Source organism: Silene latifolia, chromosome 3 (assembly GCF_048544455.1).
Source record: "Silene latifolia isolate original U9 population chromosome 3, ASM4854445v1, whole genome shotgun sequence".
In the NCBI taxonomy this organism is placed as follows: Eukaryota; Viridiplantae; Streptophyta; class Magnoliopsida; order Caryophyllales; family Caryophyllaceae; genus Silene; species Silene latifolia.
The window spans coordinates 142812412-142821564 of record NC_133528.1 but is presented as its reverse complement, the minus strand read 5'-3'; positions in this window follow the sequence as shown (position 1 = coordinate 142821564).

The window sequence follows — 9153 nt, the reverse complement described above, 5'->3', positions numbered from 1 at the left end:
AGTGGCTCTGATACCACTGTTGGGAAATTAACGCCAATCTCCCACGCGCAACGGAAGCAACTAATTGACAATTAAACCGTAAAAGTAAATAAATGTAAGCAATATTAAGATGAGACGATATTTTAGGGTCAAACCCTGGGCAAAACCTTCCAAAACGGAAGTAAAACCCACTAGCCAAATCGACTAGAATCCACTATAATAATATAGTACCAGTACAACGTAACCGTCCCAAATTAAATATCAATTCGAAACTCACAATAATATAAGATAACAACCTCTAGCTCTCCAGTAATATTAGTCAATTCCACTAATATTACCCCTAGAGTAACCTCCTAAATTATTGTATAAAAACACCCGTTATACTGCCTCTCACCCCCAAACCCCCGACTTGCTCTCTATCAAGCTAAGTCACCTTGTTTGATTACATTTTGTGAGATATTGTTATGTTGTTTTCCAAATGAAAACCATCCTTTATATAGGAAAGCCTATGGAACAAATTCCATGTACTAACATCTTCATAAAGACATTAGTCCCCCTTGTCCATAGCTAATACAATGAATCAAATGTAATTCATTGAACTCCACCATGTACATTGTAACTTTGTAATGTATGTACATGTAACATCTTGTAACATTGAACAACACTTGTGTTGGACAATTGGGTGTTACCCAACACCATCTTTCCAAAGAATCTAAGAACACCTCAAATCGACATCGTTTGCTACCTCAAATATCGACTTAAAATCACCCGATTGCAAGTGGTTAAACTCCAGCCAAAATGTCGTGTTTTTCCAAAAAAAAAATTATTAAAGGTTGTGTTTCACAAACTTTTTTTTAAAGGTGGTGTTTGGAAAAAAAAGTTTTTTTTAAAGGTTGTGTTTGACAAAAAAAACCCTTTTTTTTCAAGTTGTAGTACAAACAAGGGCTGAAATGAGAAGGGTAATTTGGAAAAAAGCGTACTGTAATGAGTAAAATGTGTAATGCAAAAATCAACCCTCTATTAAAATTGGGGAGACATCTATAAATATGCAATCTAAAATTTAATACTCATGACTAAAAACCATAACAAAAAAACCATATAGTCTGTGGTATTACTTTAGATAAATAGATATAGATATACTATAAATGAGTCAGTTGTATAATACTTTCGTACAAGTAGATATAGGAGCCTATAAATGCAAAAAGAGTTAAGAGAGTAGAAATATAAAGCAATATAAGAAGTTTAAGGTGATTAATCCAATTATTAGTGTAGTTTTCGTACAAATATATTTAAGTATATTTTAATAGACTAATAGGTAAAATCCAACTCCTCTTACCGTCAAAAACAAGAGGGACTAAACCCAATAACTCATTTGAGAGTCGAACAATCTAACTATTAGAGAATATATTATCATATTAGGAAAGATATTATTATGTATCATAATAATATCCTATAGAATATTTAGGAATATGCTTGGAGTATCCTCCAAGACGGTCTACTATATATTGTAACCGTAACGGAAATGAAAACTTTTTTCCGGAGCCTGCTCTGAGTGATATTATGGCGATGCGATCCCTGATGAAATCAGATGATGCTGATCTTGTTTACACCATCTCGGAAAATTATCAACTCATTGCCCTTCATAACCTGCAGCAGGGGAAGATTTGGTCCGGTCGATTCGCTCGATGTGCTGACTCACTCTCCAAAAAAGCTCAAACCAATCTAGTAAGCTCAGCAGCAAATAAGAACTACGGCTTTAAGGTAATTTATTTTTATGAACTAACGGATTTGATGAATGAGTCCTTAACTGTAAACTTTGATAATTGAGGTCCTTAACTGGAAAAAAAAGGTTAGTTTAGGTCCTTCTCTTGGTGTTATTAACTCTTTATTATTGTATGCAATGACTAAAATTGACTGAAATTTATTGTTTTTGTTTTAGGGTCCTGAGAAGATGGATTGTTGTGAAATACTTTCAACCAAGTTCACCAAATTCGAGATGGAGTTGAAGGAAAAAAATCCACGGGTCGAAAACGCACGGCTTAAACCCGTGCAACAAAAAATGCAGGGGTTTAAAACGCACGGCTTAAACCTCATTTTAGCATAAGATGATAATTTTGCCAAAAACTTCATACAACAATAAATTTTAACCCTCTATTTCAACCTTCTTTCTCATAATCTCATCCAATCACATAAAATAACACAATAAAAATAATAATATAACGAATAAAAAGCAACTATTCTCATTGTGACTCTCATCATATTTGGATGAGTTTCTCAAAAAATTATAAGATAAAACCTTTTTGTTGTTGTGGGGGGATCTCTTTGTTGTTGTGGACAACAACAACAACAATAACAATAATCGTAGCAAAATATTAATAAAAGTAACAATATTCGTGGCAAAATACAAATATACGTATTGACTAGTATAACTTTTTTTTTTCTAACGAGGCTCTTTTGTCCCCAGTGCGATTGCAAATCCGGACTTGTATAATATTAACAACGATACAATATAGCTAACCCCGTAAATTTCACGGGTAATAGAATGTAACACCTCAAAAATTAGAGTCAACTTTAAAATAGGTGGAAAATATTTCTCTAAAATAAAATTTTAGAAAGAAAGGAGAATATTTGTAATGCAGATTTCAAATTTGAATAGTAAAGAAAGTGATATGTCGATTTGAGAATCGAATAAAAAACCGATAATAATAACTTGAAACGGAAAAAGGAAAGAAAACAAAGAATGCGTGATAACTATACTTACGAATATATACTAACATGTATATAAAACGTTACTTCAAAGTGAAGTACTCGAGAGTTAAGTTACATACTTAATGGTAGTATCGTATCGTATCGTTACTAAAACTGGCTCGAATACGGTTAAAACTAGCCTACCCCATTAAGCGTAATTAGCCAGTTCTTCTACATCATTCTAACAGGAAGATAAAAAAAAAAAAACAAAAAAAAAAAAAAAAAATAGAAAGTGTGGAAAGGGGAGATAACCGGGAGGTGAACAAGAGGAAAAACCTTGTTCATCATCTTATTCAATCAATTTCTTTACCCATTCTCTTAATCAATGATAAGTAATCATAAACCCTTAATCTATTATTAATAATTTAGGTTAATTCTTACAAATTAAAGCTTATTATGTTAACATAAGGTGGATTTAACCTAAAAAGGGAGGATTAGACTAAGGTATAAGACGGTCTTAACAAATAATTACAAATTTATTTCAAGGGTTAATTTTATTTATCTTTGACTAGATGAAGGTTGTTGGGTATGATAAGTTTCTGATTTTGGTAGTTTTGTTTATTTGTGTATTAGATTAGTTATCAGCTATTGCTTCATCTGAACCGAATCATTTGTTTACGTTTGTGATTGTTTGTGTTGTAATATAGAGATTAATTGAGCTATGCAATTTAAACTTGATTTTTTCTATTTATTGAGGTGAGTATTTTACAGAGTAGTCCGATGATATTAGTACATGGTTCTATTTCGGGGTCATGATAAGGTCTCAGCTTGGATGGGATTATTTGTTCGTATAATATTAGAATAATGGTGTTTAACTAGTAGAATAATGAATTGGTTTATAGAGGAATCAATAATCAAGTTCAGTAGTCGAGTTTATTAGTGATTTTGGCTCATCATTATTTATTGGAGACTAATTCAAGTTTGAAAATTTAAAGATGATTTCATCTCGACCTTAAGACAGTTTGACCATATTTATTAATTGAGGTTGTTTGTTTAAGTCCTAACTAGTATTGGTGCCCGGCTTCGCCCGGGCTACCTCTACTTAGCATTAAATTTTTTTTCATTAAATAAAATTACTTAAAATTGCATAACCCATAAATTTATCAATAATATATTTTTCTATGACATATCCTAAAATTACTATGAAATAAAATTTGAGACAAATTCACTACTCCCACTATTAATATTTTACTCTTATTAATGAAATAATAGTAATAGCATTTCACTACTTTCGCTCAATCATTGTTACTTTCACTACTCCCGCCGTAATTATTATTACTGTCACTACTGCCGCATTAATATTGGTAATTTCACTGCCCCCGCCGTAATTATTGTTACTTTCAATATTGCCGTATTAATATTATTATTTCACTACTCCCGTTTTTGTTTCTACCACTTTCACTAATCTCGCTGATAATATTGTTACTTTTACTATTCAAATGAGTGATTACTATCATATAACTATATCCAATGTTACTACAATTCTTTTCTTTACTGACGAAATTACTCTTACTACTTAGGCATGCAATTTGAAGAGGATTATATATTTATATAAATATATTACATATATGCGTTAAATCAAATCGAAAGAATTATGCAATATTATATATTATGGAATCTAACTTGAATTATTTATAACCTACTTATATTATATTTTTGTATGTTAAATAATTAACATCTCTATACATCTAATAAACTATAAAGTTTAATAAAATTGCATAGAATTCCTTCTTTGTTTGAATTCCTTCTTGAATTTCTTCTTTGTTTTGTCACGTTGATTTTTGTCTTTAATTTTCTTCCATGTAGGGCAATCTTTGATCATGTGATCATTATCACCACACTTGAAGCATCCACGGTTAGAGAAAGACCATTTTGACTCAGAATTTTTCTTGGGAGTTTGTTTTGATTTGTTATTTGTTTTATTTTGATTTTGATTGAAAGCCTTTTTCCTAAAACGTTTAACAAACAATACAGTTTCATCTTCAATATCTGAAGAATCATTAATCCTGCTAGACTCAGCTTGTAGGGCCATCTTTTTGCTTGTGCCAGCTTCCTCTTCATCCTGATTCAGAGTAATCTCGTGAGCCATTAAGGTTCCGAGTAGCTCCTGATAGGATAACGAAGTTAGGTCCTTACATTCCTCTATGACAGACACTTTATGTCTCCATCTGCGAGACATACTTCTGAGAATTTTTCTAGCAATTTCCTCGGAGTCGAATGTTCTTCCTAAATTCTTTAGCTCATTAATGATACTAGAAAAGTGAGAGGACATGCTGTCAACGACTCGTTTTGCTCCATGGCAAACAGCTCGTATTTTCGCATTAGTAATGTAAGAAAAATAGATCTATATACTAACATATTCATATATGTTTTAATTTAATTTGTCATAAAATTAAAGATGGATTTTATGCATGCAAACAAATGAGCAAAATAGAGGAGAAATCATGTTCTTACATTGGATGTTTCGGTTTTATGGGCACAAGAGAGATCGACTTTCTCTCTTGTTCTTGTGCTTTCCTTTAATGGAAGAACTAAGATCCAAGTGTAGGATCTCTCCCTAAGCTTAATACCCAAGGCTTTCTCTTAATAAAAATTAATATTATAGGAACTAGTACAATATTAATTTAGTAGAAAATTGACCCAAAAATATTATAAACACTTAATATTTTCGGTTTATAGAGAGAAGAAGAAGAGAATTATTTTTCTCTCTAGAATTCTAATTTTTGGATGAGTGGAAGAATGAATTAGTGATGCACAACATTTTGTATGTTATTAGGTAAATAAGATGAAAAACCATAATGGTTTTCTCTTCTCAAAAACCGGGTGGAAGGGGGGTTTTTTGGGGAGCCAATGCATGCAATTGTTGCTCTTAACAATAAACAATAGGGTTGCATGGCTACATAGTAGGTAATCATTGTGTTTCCATTAACTTAATCAAACACAATATTAGCCTAAACCACTCCTTTATTTCGGCACACATGGATAACAAGTAATCCATTTTATTTTTGTCAATTGTCAATATGTCACATGTCATATGTCACATAAATTTGTTATGTATTTTTAACATATTAAAAATCAACGTATTATTAAAAATACGTCACATACAAAATTGACTTAGTAATTTCATAATTACTTGTACCAAAATATTTTACCATTTATAAATCACAACAGATTGTATTTATAATAATTCATTCAATTTCAATTGTTTCTTTAAACAATAATTTCATCCGAGTAATGATACAATTCGATTACTCAGACCGTATCTTATTTAATCACATTTCAACATGATACGTAAATTTTACTTCCAAAATCGTCCGTCAATTTTCAAGTAATTTAATTAACTCGTAACATTATACGATTAATTAAATAATCAATTAAGAGTGTTGCCCTATAGGTATGACCTAGGGGATCACTGATCACCACCGTCGCACGACAGTAATGTCAAACTCTAGTCAGCCAATCATTACCGATATATGCTGATCAGTTGACAGTAAAATATTACTTCCCAATTGTATTCTTTATAATGAGATTTAAACATGTGATCATCATGATCAACAGTCGTGAACGCATTATTGTCGGAGGACACATATTCCAACAATCTCCCACTTGTCCTCGACAAGTGTGCGTCACCAATTCTCTTGTCCTATTACTATCTCCCACTCAATGCAAGATGTCTTTCAGGTCGTACTTGCAAGTGATCATATCGAGAGTGGTTTACTCGATCTGGAGAATAACTAATTGACCGGATATCCACCATGGATACATTCCGAGCGTGGCCACGCATTTCCAGTTCATTACTCCTCGAGTGGCCCTGAGATATTGTTTTAACCCTGACTAGGGGTGGACAATTCCTATCGCACTCATTCCCTTCGACTAGCCACAGCCATCATAACCCAAAATATGCCCATTTGACCCCATTTACGAAGGTCGTAGTAACACAAATCAAAGTTAATCTGAAACTGTGCCATCTTAGGCGAATAGTCTTTAGTCAAAAGAATCGACTCATTTGAATACTATAGTAGCTCTCGCCACGACCAGGCTATATAAATTTGCCAGAACTCTATAAGCGGTCATTAGGCCCGACAAAAAGTTCCTAACAGTCTGCCTATGTGATCGACTAGTCATCTCACATGACTCTATGGCACTTGAACTTGCCATCAATCGCATCACACTCTAGTCACTTCGAGACGTCACCTCATACAAGTAACTATGGGCAAATACAATGTTAATCCGTGCTCACTTTAACGGGGTTCAATTGTCTCCACAACCCGTTTGGATATGACAATGTACAAGGTGAGTTAATAATAACTTAAACGACAAATGTCGACATCACACTCGGGTAGTCAATATCATATCACAACCTTGTGATGTATATCGTAAGTGTAAACACTTATTGATTGCAATAGAAGTTTAACATGCAATGTGTCCATGTGTTCAAACTTCTTACTCTTGCATTTTCCTTTACATTCATGTTCTCTCTCATAGCATGAATCTTACTAAGTACACATCAAGGTTCCCGACCTTGGTTTTGGTTCTTTAACTTGAAAGAACTTCCTTATCGATTATCACATAACGGACGAATTTGTGGTGAATGATATAACTTGTACTGATCAAGTACTCCATCCACACACAATGCACTAGGTATATGTTTTGTAGAGTCTTGCAACAATTTGCCAAGACGATTGGCCTAGTACTTCTCGCAAGTCCTAGCATAATTAGGAAAGATTAGTTTTGAGTAACTTCTTATTCAACTAAGTATCTTTCCAAAACTTCTTATTTCTCTTTTGATTTGGAAGGTTTAGGATTTTCATAAATCTTTACGTGTGTTCGAACTTTCTATAATATGTGCAACCTCTTAACACATAATAGAGTATTCCGTCAAACACCGAAATCGCTCATCGGATTCTACTTGAGAATTCATGACGTTTCTATTGTGGCTTACCAATGAATCATCAAGCTCTTATGTATATGATTCACTATTGGACATGTGCATGATTATTCTAATGGCGGAAACATTAGTTACTAATAATTATGAGATCAACCGTTCATAGGTTCAATGAACGACCATGACTGCTAATGGCAATTCCATTTTCATCTACATGAATAACCTATGTTTCTGTTGATATGATGTGTACCTCTTAATACTAATCCAACATCCCTTGATGTAATTGGATTCATCATAGTCCATTTTCATCCAGAATTGAAAACTCAAATGCTTCTTTATGAAAGAAGGTATTAGCTCGTCATTTTTCAATGAGTGATGAGTTGTAAACATTCAAAGGATGATAGCTCCCACTAAATTCCATGTCTTCACATGAGAATTTCCTAACTCCCACTCAATTCCACATATTTCGAAATTGACTTCTCAATCGAAACTTTTAAAGAATTGAAATATAAATTGCATTGCCAAGTTATTAAGATAAAACCATATATGTTCCCATCATATCCCTTCAAAATACCTATTTTGAAGTGGTCTTATCTTAACCTTGCGTAAAGAGATTTTAAATCTCTAACACACTCATGTCATAATGATGTGTGGCAACGTCATTTATTAAATATAAGTAATATCTAATCCTTCAAAATATTCCATTCGGAAGGAGGTTTAACCATTTCATAATGAGGTTAAGTAATGACATTTGCGTGGTTAAAACTTGGCCATTGAAGATATCGGTATATCAATCTTTGCAACTCGATCATAACTAGTATGTAACTTTGATTCATTTAGGCTCTTAAATAAATCTCAAGGTTGAAACTATAGGTCAAAATTTATCATATAGAACTTAGTCAAAAACTTGTTAAGACTTTACATTAGTCATTTTTCTTCCAAAATTTTCTTTTGGTCTCCTCGTGTAGTTATCATAAGAATATGTTCTTTCGATTACTTCACTTGATCTCTTTAGTCATATAGAACTTACTTGAGACCATAGATCTCATCTATTCGGTATACAATTGTAAATAGATATACCTTCATTCAAATCATTCTCTCTTGCGTAGATCTTCATTTACACAAGTACACAATTTTATCTTGTCTCGTGTGTTGTGTCCTCATTTTTCTCCCACTCTATCTTTAGAATAAATACACTATAGATTCAAAGATAGCATATGAGACACAAATAATGATTTTGAAGTATAAGGAGAACTATCTCATAGATAGACTAATAGTTTTAGATTTCATATGTGTACTTGGTGATTGACATTCTTTTAAGAGAGTTCATAGACTCAAAATCGCTTTACAAATGATCATACACAAGCCTTAAGCACGTGGACATATAATGAAACCCGTCATTATAGTTGTCTATTAGATCACTTTAAGCGAATAATCTTATGTTAGAGCAAGCATTTAAAGATGAATTTTAGAACAAAAAGGATAAATGATAAAACGAGTGACTTGGGTTGCAAACCAAGTCACCATTATCCAAAATACAA